Source organism: Heterocephalus glaber, unplaced genomic scaffold, assembly GCF_053883595.1.
Source record: "Heterocephalus glaber isolate CG9 unplaced genomic scaffold, H.glaber_assembly_v1.0 deba00001547, whole genome shotgun sequence".
Classification (NCBI taxonomy): Eukaryota; Metazoa; Chordata; class Mammalia; order Rodentia; family Bathyergidae; genus Heterocephalus; species Heterocephalus glaber.
The window spans coordinates 700,683-711,397 of NW_028258340.1; the positions used below are offsets into that span (position 1 = coordinate 700,683).

Sequence of the window (10,715 nt, forward strand, 5' to 3'; positions counted from 1 at the left end):
CAAGACCAGTCTGGATTACACAGTAAGACCCTGTCTCAGAAAAACTAAACAAACAAACAAACAAACAAACAAATAAAAGTCAACTCACGTAATCTCTGAGGCTCTAGGTGAGAGTACATGGACATTGGATTTCCTGGCCTGACCTTCAGTCACATTTACCTTACTCAAAACTTATTAAAGGTTCAAAAGTATTCACTACATCTGATAAGTGTAATTAAGGTGAGAGTGAATTCTGAGGTAGGCATGCATGTTGAGAGCCCCTAAAATGACTCCAGACCTGGTCAATCATTCCTTTTGGTCTTACCTAGAGATTCAGTGGGAGACACCTGAATTTGGTCCATATTGTTTAAATTCTACAACCTTGATTTATCTGTGAGTTGTGGGCTGTGTTTTGTGTGCAGTGCTTTTTGCTTTCCTTTCATCCCGGTACCACTTTTTTTGTGTGTCACATTTTTCCTTTGATCTTCAATAATTGTAGCTGCTTTTCACTCGCCATTTGGACTATGGGCTTGCAATATTTCACTCATTGTACAAGAGCCTGGATTGTACCTGCTAGATTTATCATGTGGTAACATTTGCCAAGCCAGCAAGGAAAAATCAACAGACCCAAGAAGAAATCACCAGATCTCAGAAGACCTCACCATATATCAGCAGACAATCGGCAGCAACAAAAAGCATCCCGGCCAAAAAGGAAGGTAACTTCCACTGACTCCAAGGGGCTCTCAGTCTTCCTCTTTGTTGGGTGCATGGGACAGATCCCTGGGACAAGTGGCTCATCTGATCATTATTTGAAGATGGCCAGACTGTGGAGCAAAATGCTGCATTTTCAGGGTCTCTTGTTTATTGCTTGTGGTTGTATTTTACATATGAGCTTCACAGCGTGCAGATCTCCTTTCAGTGACTGCGACTCTCCATACTTCTATGGGAATGGACCTGAGCTGAGCCAAAGGGAGGCAACCAGCAGATGAGTCATAGTTGCCAAAATAGGGGGAAAGCGGGGGCAGCCCAAACTAGGATCAGGACACTTTGTCCTTGATGGAGTCCAACAGGCAGCTTCCTTGAAGTTTCTGGTTGGCCTGACCCACTGTTCCTGGTGGAGTACGGTTGGCAGTGTGTCCTGCACCATGTAGACTTGAGCAGCCACTTGCTTAGTGCTGAGAGTGGTTGGGGGCGGGGGGTGTCTCTGAGTCATAAGCTCACACTGGGTGAGTGATCTTTTTTTTTTTTTCGAAGTTTTATGGTCAGTTTATTAAGTTCAATGGTGCAAGTTATCAGAAGAATATTCTCCTGGGAGTTATTTTTTCTTAGAAAAAAAGAAAGGAAAATTAAAAGCCTCTCAGCACAGCCACAGATGCCGTGGCTGTGGAGCTCTCCGGAGATGGTGCATCAGTCCTCTGAGTCACTCCCTGGGCCAGCATGGTTGTAGTCTGGGTTGTCCTCAACATCCTCCAGCTCCAAGTCATCCAGCTCCTGGAACAAAGACTCACCTCCTTCCACATTATTTCCAGCATCCTCCGAGAACTGGGTATCAGATGTGTCAAGATTATGATCGGTTTCAAACAGCTGTTTGCCACTTAATTTAATTTTTCCTGCTTGCTCTTCTTTTATCTGTTTCTTTTTAATTTCCAAGAGTTCTGCATCAAACTTGGCTTTCCAACATAAGAAATTCTCAATTGTAACAGGGGTGCCGTGGAATAGTTGCTTCTCTGCTTCTTCTGCTTCTTTTTCTTTTAGTTTCTTTTCTTCCTCTCTTCTCGTTTTTATCTGATCTACTATTTCATTTAATTTTTCTTGCACTGCTGTCACTAGAGTAAAGATCATGACCACACCAAGGTTTTCCTCAGCCTGTAATGCTAATAATTTTAAAATGTCTATGACATCATTATCTTCTAGGTTTTCCTGGGAAAATATTTCCTAAAGAGGAGCTTCATCTGGGTATTTTTCACTGTATGTAAACTTGAGGGTAGTCTGGACAGTTTCATCATTTTCTCCAGCCTCCGATGTCACAGTGATGGTGAAGCTGGGTGGATTTTCTGATAATACTGTGAAGGAGTCGGGGTAGATGGACTCCAGAGCCTCCAGCTCCTTTCGCTGCTCCTCGCTGTAGTCTGTCATCGCGGCCCCGGCTGCTGCCCGTGGATCATGCTGACGCTCAGGCAACGCGCCACAGCCGAGTCCCGAGGCCTCAGGCTAGGCCCGGCCTGCTAAGCCACAGCCCTGTGCCGCTCTCAGCCGATCGCTAGTTCCTGGGTGAGTGATCTTTATGAGTTAGATTTGTCCTCCATCTCTCTTCAATAAATTCTGCTTCCCTTCATTCGCTCACCCCCATTCAGGATTCCATCTATTGGAGGACTCAAATTATTTCACTTTTTGGTGCTGAGCAACTCAGGGAAACAAAGAGTTGGAAAAGGACACAAGACAAAGGACAAAAAGCTTTCCATTTTAACTTTTGCACCATTTCTGCCCATGGCTGTGGGAAGCACCAACAGAGCCACCTCTGGTTGAGGCAACTGTTTTGCTCCCAAGTCCTAATGCCCATCTCTAGCTGTCTCCTCCTGGGTTCACTTCTCTCCTTCCTACTAAGTTTTGCTTTATTGTGATAACTATGGCCCCAAGTTCATGCCCATATCTAAAAGTATGTGTAACCTGTATTTGCTGACTGAATTTACATTGTCCCTGACATTTATTTTGAGTTTTTGTCACCAGATGTGTGTGCTCTGGGGCTCATCTAGTGAGATGAGGATTTCTTTTCTGGATAAACCTTTTATTGCCTGTTCTTAGACTTCCAGATAGTGGGATATCAATTCTTGAAGTGCCTGTTTCTCAGCCAAAGGCTAAGCGCCACATCTACGGGGAGATTGTCAGGGTTTTAGGGAGGCTGTTAATAGGGAATTGCTATCCCTCCCTCGACAGGATATTAGATGGTTTTAAAATTGGCTCGGAGGCAAGCACACAGTAAGGCATCCCAGTTCTGAATTTTTTGTCTGGACTCTGTTGGGGTATATGGGAGATTTAAAGTTCAAAAAGGAAAGCAACACATACCCACACGAGGCTGGAAATGTCCAGTCCTCAGGGACTTCAGCTTAATCAAGGGTTGCTTTGATAAGAGCTGAAAGTGATTATACATAATTTAAAGGATGCCCTGTCAGGTTCCCATGTGAGAATTGACACAGGCAATGATTTGATAAGGCTTCTATGACCTCATCCCAAATAATGTATGCTTACCAGTCACAGTCCTGGGGCTGAAATGCTCAGGAACTATTAGGAGATGTGCCTTCAGGTTCCCACTGATAGGTAATGCATAAACTCGAGGATAGGCCTGTTAGGTTTCCTACAACTCCTCCTGTCCACAAAACCCATTTTGTGAAATGCCTCATCCATTCTACCTGACTCTCTGTTTAAATGCCTGCTCAACAAGTCTTGTTTTGGGTGATATTCTGCACTGCAAGATGAACTAGGTAGATCCTCTGAAGATCCAGAAAAGCTTGCTGATGATTTACATAATCTAACAATGGCTTTTGATCTGGCCTAGCAAGATGTCATTCATCCGGGTTTCTTATTGCATAGCAGTAGAAAGAAAAAGTATTATAAGGGCTGCTGGGGAGACTAATGACGAATCCTTCACAGCTGCAAACTCTGGTAATCAGCCAACTGCTGTTTTTTGGAGCCCAAAGGGGGCCTGAATACGATTATAACACAGGGGGTGGAAAAGACAAATGGAAATTATACATCAAGGCCATTTTAGCAGGTATGCAGCAAGGGATGCCCAAACCTGTGAACTAAAGTAAGCTGGGTCCATTAAAGGTTCTGATGAACATCCAGTTGCTTTTCAGCTCCAGCTTGAAGGGTAACTCCATAAATGCACTAATTTAGGCTCTGAGTCTCAAGAAGTTCAGATTATCCTAAGGCAATATTTAATTAGTCAGTCAGCTCCAGATATTAGGAAAAAACTTCAGACACTGCAACCGGGTAATTGGTTGATGTGGCTTATTTGGTCTTCAGTAAGTATGATAAAACAGAGAACAAATGAGAGTTGAATAAGAAATGGAGGCAAGCTAAAACCAACCTTGCCCTACTTAACAAAGCCCCCAGCACTAAGGGAAACCAAAGAGTGATAGAAGCAAGTGAGAGTGCTTCAAGTGCAAATGGATGAAGGACTGCCCTCAGAAGCCACATAATCCTTTTTGGGCCCGTCAGAACGCAGATCTTTGGCATTGAAAGAGGGACTGCTCTTGTTCTCAGAGAGTGCTGAAATCATCCATCACCATGGTGGCCAGGGAAGAGAGCCCAGACAAAGAATGATGGTGCCCGAGGCAACTTGGGTGGCTCACACATAAGCATACATCACCTTACAGGAGCCTTGCGAAACTTTAGAAATAGCAGGCTAACAGATTATTTTTCTCATGACACTGAGGTGACTTACTCAATTCTTTTTTCTTAGTGGGGTGAGTGAGCATCATGCTGTCCTAAATTGCTGTGGTCTTTGACATAGTTAACTGGAGAGCTTCTTTATCCCCACTCTGAACTGTGGTTTGGAAGATTTCTTTTTCCAAGAAACCTTCTGGTAATACCACAATTCCCCATACCAGTTATAGGAAGAGATACACTGTTCCTATTCAGAGCCACTCTGATATTCAAAACTTGGTCAACTCAAGTCCTAGTTGCTAGGAACTTAGGCAGCCTAACCCCAAGGGGTTCAATGTCACTGCCATGAGTTGATCCCCGAGCATGGTAGGATTGTACCCCAAGAAGGGCTCTCAATGCCACTCAAGTAGTCATTCAGCTATAGGTCCCTACTCTCTATTCTCACAAAAGACAGTATTACCGTAAGAAAGGAGCTAAAATAGGGATAAAGTCCGCTATCAATATGTTTTTGGTTACAGGGTTACTAGTGCCATGCCAGTTTAAGTGCAATACACTCATTTTAACAATAGTCCATCAATGAGACACTCATGCCTATTCACTCATTAGCAACAGACCCATACACCCTTTCAGCACAAATCCTAGGAGACACTAAATAGTTCCCTGTCGTTGATCTCAAAGATGCCTTCTTTTCCATCCTTGTGAATCCTAGTCCCAAACTGTTTGTTTGCTTTTGAATGGGAAGATCTTCAAATGGGACTTTGCCAACAGTATTCTTGGACTATCTTGGCTCAGGGTTTTAAGAGATAACCCCACTTGTTTGCACAGGCTTTAGCTGGAGACCTGAGAGATTTAAAGTTCTAAAAGGGAAGTCTACTATACTATAGAGATAACCCCCTCATTTGTAGCCCCACTAAGGCATTATCTGAAAAAACATGATTCAAACTTTTGATTTTCTAGTGTAAAAGGGTTACAAGGTATCCCAAAATAAGGTGCAGATTTTTCAACAAAAGGTGATATATCTGGGATACATTTTAACTCTAGGAAAAAGAAAAGACATCTGTCCCCCTGGAGAACAGAGGCAATTTTCTGTCAGGATCCTCCAGAGTCTACACAGCACCTAAGGGCTTTCTTTGGAATGGCCATCTTCTGCCACATGTGGATACCGCATTTTGGAGCAATAGATGACCCTTATATGATGCAACTCAAGGACCAGAAACTAAACCCTTAAAATGAACAGCAGCCACTCAAGAGGCTTTAAGGCCTTAAAATGTACCCTGATACAAGGCCCACCCAGCATTATGAATCTGAGACCTAACTCAGCTCTTTTCTTGCTTCATTCCTGAAAAATAGGGAGTCGTTTGGGGATTACTAACTCAGCATCTGGGCCTTGAAAGCTGACCAGTTCCTACTTTTCCAAGTGACTAGATGGAGTGACACAGGGCTGGCCTAGTTGCCTGTGAGCAACAGCCATTGTGGCACTCTTAGTCAAGGAAGCGTCTAAGATAACCTAGGGGCAAAAGCTCTTAGTTCTAACTGCACATCAGATTAAGGCTCTGTTAGATCTCAAGGCACATATATGGATCACTGGAGAAAGGTACAGTAAGTATCAGGCCAATCTTACTAAAAATTCAGATGTCTCTCTTCGGTCTTATACCATTTTATGCCCAACCACCCTCCTCCAAACTAACCAACAGATAGAACATAGGTGTGAAAAAATTATGGCTCAGAATTAGGGCTGCTGCCCCAACTAGACTTTGACAGGGATGACTAGCACATGATTTACTGATGGCAGCAGTTTTATAAAAGATGGCATTAGAGGGGCAGGATATACCATGGTCGGCCCTACCCAGATCACTGAAGCAAGAAGACTCCCCCCGGGACTTCTCCCTAAAAGGCAGAACTTATTGCCCTCACTCAGGCTCTCCAAATTGTCCAGAGCAAGAACATCAATATGTATACTAACTATGAGTATCCTTTTCTGGTCCTACATGCACATGCAGCCATGTGAAAAAAAGTTTTTGTTTTGTTTTGTTTTGTTTTTGAGACACGGTCTCGCTATGTAGTTCAGGCTGGCCTTGAACTCACTATAGAGCCCAGGCTGGCCTCAAACTTGTGGCAATACTCCTGCCTCAGCTTCCCAAGTGCTGGGATTGCAGGCATGCACCACCACACCCAGCATAAAGAGGAATTTTGGCTAGCCACCATTCTCCAAAATACATGGACTAGAAATTCTCAACCTCCTGGAGGCAATAAATATCCCAAGTGAGGTAGCAGTTGTCCTCTGTTGAGGATATCAAGGCTCCTTGGATCCTTTCTCTAAGAGAACTACTTAGGCAGATTTCACTGCAAAATTGCCACTTTCCAAAAATAATTCTGGCCCATCAATCTCTACCCAAGAGATTCCCATTCCAGGGCTTGGGTGGGAACGAGTATATTCTACAGAAGAGCTTCAAACTTCATAATGAGGGAGTACTTCAAAAGGGTCAGTGTTGGTACATGGAACCCTGACTGTTCTTGTGACAAGTGCAGTGGAAATCTGTTAAGTTCCTACGTGATGTCTGCCCCCTAGGGTTCCATGTCACCACCTCTATGGCACATGGTCACTTTTACTGCCTGGAGTCTTAAAACGAGTCCTGTCTGTGCTCTCCATAATACCCAGACTCATAGTTCCCCATTCCTTGAATCAGTAGAAAAGTGTGGGTCCTCCCCTGGAGAAGACTAGCAAATAGAAATAGACTTCACCCATGTCTACCTGTAAAGGGTACACACAAAACTTGATGTGCATTGATACTTTGCATTGATACTGGGTGGACAGAGGCCTTCCCTACCAGGAAAGAATAGCCCTTGGAGTTAATAAAAGTCTTCCTTAAAGAAGTGATTCCTAGGCTTGGACTACCTCGGTCTATCCAGTTGTAATTGTAGTGCAAATACTGGGAGCAGAGAAACCACCCAGGCTTGCCTTGTGTGAGCAAATGAAGCTATTTTATTCACCCAAGTGCAAAATAGGCAGGCTGACTCTGAGCAAGAATCAGCATAGAATCGGGGGAGAGGATAGACTTAAGTAGAGAAGTGGTGGCTAGGAGATTGCCAAGCATTGGTCAGGGGAGTCTGGGGGCAAAGATAGGGCAGGCTGTGCTCCTTGGACAGGGCAGCAGTACAGATGTTTCTTGGAACCGAGAGCTGGGACATGATGGCTTTTCGTGCTGGTGCCAAGTTTGTCTGTAACGGCTTTTCCCATGGGTGGCAAAGTTTCCTGCAGGGTGTAACCCTGGCCAAGCTGGGGGGGGGCGGTTATTTCATGTCCCCAGGCATACATTCCTGTCTCTTTGTTGTTATGAAAGAAAAGAAGGTAGGGGAAATGGGTGTTGTTTTACATGGCTGCTTAATGTAGGACATCTGGGTGGCATGGACACCTCTAATTAGAAGACAGTTCTGGGGGGACAGGGCAGTACTGGGGAGTCAGAGCAACCATTTGTCACATTGACTGATTGATGAAAGCCTTAATTTGATTTTGGAGGAATCCAGAGAGAACCTTGATGAGGCATGGCCCAAAGAAGGAGCAGGAGAAGAATACAGATGAGAGGGCCAGTTAATGGAAGGAGCCATGTGGTCCATCTCCAACTACCAGTCTAAGAGTCAGACATGCATTGCCTGGTTTCTGCAGTTCTGCTGAGCCTTTTTGGTTGCATCTCCTACTACGCCTGAAGGATTTGGACAAAAGCAACATTCTTCTCTTAAAAAGATGCATCAACCCCCTTTCTCAGCTGTTAAAAGATCTAAAGCTCCACAGCTCTGAAGTGTCACCACTGCCATGGAGTCTAACTGGTTCTGCAAGGTAAGAACAGAGTCAGCTATTTCTTTGAGATTGTTAGAGAGGTCTTGGGTTCTGTCTCCTAGTGTATTTTTTTTTCTTAGTGTATTGGTAGAGAACAGTAATAGGTTAGGGAGGTAGTAGTTAGTCCTGTTATTCCTGTCCCTGTGGCAGTGATCATACCCAAACTGACAAGGAGGGGTATTGTTAGGTCTCTACATTGTCAGATCAGGGCTCTGATGGTGATGGACAGACTCTGGTTTCCCAGGGCAATATCTATCTGAGGTATGTTAGAGTGCCAGTGCCAGTCCAGTTAGTGGGGAGCCATAAATAGGTGGATAGCCCACAAAGCCAGAAAATGCCTTCATTGGGTAACCAGAATTGGTTATTGATGTTAAAGAGATGTGGGAGTTTCTTGTTTTCATTCTCCCAGATGCCCAGAGTACCTGAGAGGACAGCTCCCATTAGAAGCTGAAAGGGCCCCTGACAGGGATTTTGCTGGCGTTTACTGTTCTGTTTTCCCACTGGAAGAAGAATCTTTTGGTATCTATTAGACGCATTGTGAGGAGTAGTAAAAGGTAGGCCAAAGAAGGCAATCTGAGTGAGTGGGAGACTGGTGACGGGGGGTCCATGGATGGATTGTCATGCATGGGACATGGCAGCTCTTACAGAAATCTGACTGTTTGTTAAGCAATGATGTGGTTGTAATTTTAGGAGGGCTAGGGCTGAGTGAATGGGGCATCTTGAGCAACCTGGTAATTGGTATGGTAGGCTGGGGCCAGTATTTGCAACAAATAGTTACATTGCTGGGGGAGTAGATGTCCTAGTAGTATACCAGAGGATAGATTATGCTGAATGTATGTGGGCTTGGAAGGTCAGACTAATATCCATGGTTATGGAATCGTGTATGGGCTTTGTTGGGCTCTCCTACATGCAGAGGTTAGTGATATAAGACTGAAGGCATCAGGCCACATGTCCCATCTGAGTTTTTTGGTCATTTCATTAATGGGGAAATTAAGGAAGGGCCTTCTGTTCAAGAGTGAGAGTGGTCCTTTTATTTCATATTGGGTGTGGTATGTAAGGTTAGTGAGGATCCAGACCTGGGGAGGAACAGAAGTGGCCATATAGGTGGCTGACGATATGCAGACACAAAGCCAGAAATTTTTGGCTAAAGAAGGGTTGGACTGGTTCAGCAAGGAATGAGTTAACTGCAGGGTCCTGTGGAGATAATTGGGAACTGCCAGGAGAAGTGGCTGGGGTGCAGCCACGGGGTGCTCTGAAGGAAACAGGAGGGCTACCCAAATAACAGAGCACAGACAGGATGGAGGGGGGACCTAGTTAGTGCCAGAGACTCCTGCAGTAAGTCTCTAATCCCCACCTGCCCAGGATGCAATGCGGGCCTGAGAAAAAAATACACAACAAGACAGAACTAGGAGAGAAAAAGCAGGGTGCCAGAATGACCAGTGCCAGTGCAACTGACAAACTCCCTGGACAGTCCCAGGCACTGACTTTTATTGGCAATCAATTGGGGTAAAAGTGACGTGTGGTTTCTATGGAAATTAATGCAAACAAGGCTCATAAAGGACAAGACAAAGCATTCTCAAATCAGGAACCGAATAGACAAAATGCATGGTTGTAATTAGAACATTGTCCTTCTGGTCAGAAGATTTTAGTTGTGGGAATCAAATTTGGGTGCGAGTTGCTCTGACCTTTGCATGTAGGCTTCAGACAGACTCACTTCTATAAACAAGCCAATTGTGGGGTTAACTCTTTGCAGCCTGCTTTGGGCATAATCCATATTACAGCCCTCTGCAGTTATGGTGAGGGCAAATGTGAGCATAAGAAATGATTCCATCCCTGAGGCAAAAGACAATTGAGTTGAAGCCATAACAGGATTATAAATAAAATTTACAGATGAACACATAATAGGAACAGGGGGTGTTTAAGGTCTTCTTTATTGTCACTGAACAAAGGGTGGGTAAGAAGGAAGGAAAACAATTCAATCTCCTCTGGGAAAAAGTCACACAGAGTGTCTGAAAAAAGGAGATATTGTATCCATGTAAGGTAGTATTCGAGGGTAGAGACCTGAGAGTGAAACCAAGTAAGATTAAAGCAGACTGAACTGAGAACCCAGAAGGAAGCTCCCCCGCTGCCATCCCAAGCTCCTAGGGCAGAGAAGCTGAGCTGGTCCCAGCACCCAGAAGGAATCTGCCCCACCGCCATCCCAAGCTCCTAGGGCAGAGAAGGTGAGCTGGTCCCAGAACCCGGAAGGAAGCTCCCCTGCCGCTGTCCCAAGCTCCTAGGGCAGAGAAGGTGAGCCGGTCCCAGAACACAGAAGGAAGCTCCCCCACCACCATCCCAAGCGTCTAGGGCAGAGAAGGTGAGCCGCGTGGGCAGCAGAAGCAACCCCCCCCCCCCGTGGAAATGAGAAGACATGTAAACAAGCCTCAAAAACAGACTTCTGGATCACCTAGAGCAACCCTGAAGGGAAACGAGATGGAATAATCTGACACTCAACCACCTGGACTCTCTGAACTGG

General features: G+C 44.9%; 1 pseudogene; it reads right to left on the reverse strand.

The window, feature by feature from the left end:
• Positions 1–1,371: 1,371 nt before the first annotated feature.
• Positions 1,372–2,134, reverse strand: LOC147824312 (RWD domain-containing protein 1 pseudogene; annotated as a pseudogene).
• Positions 2,135–10,715: the final 8,581 nt, after the last annotated feature.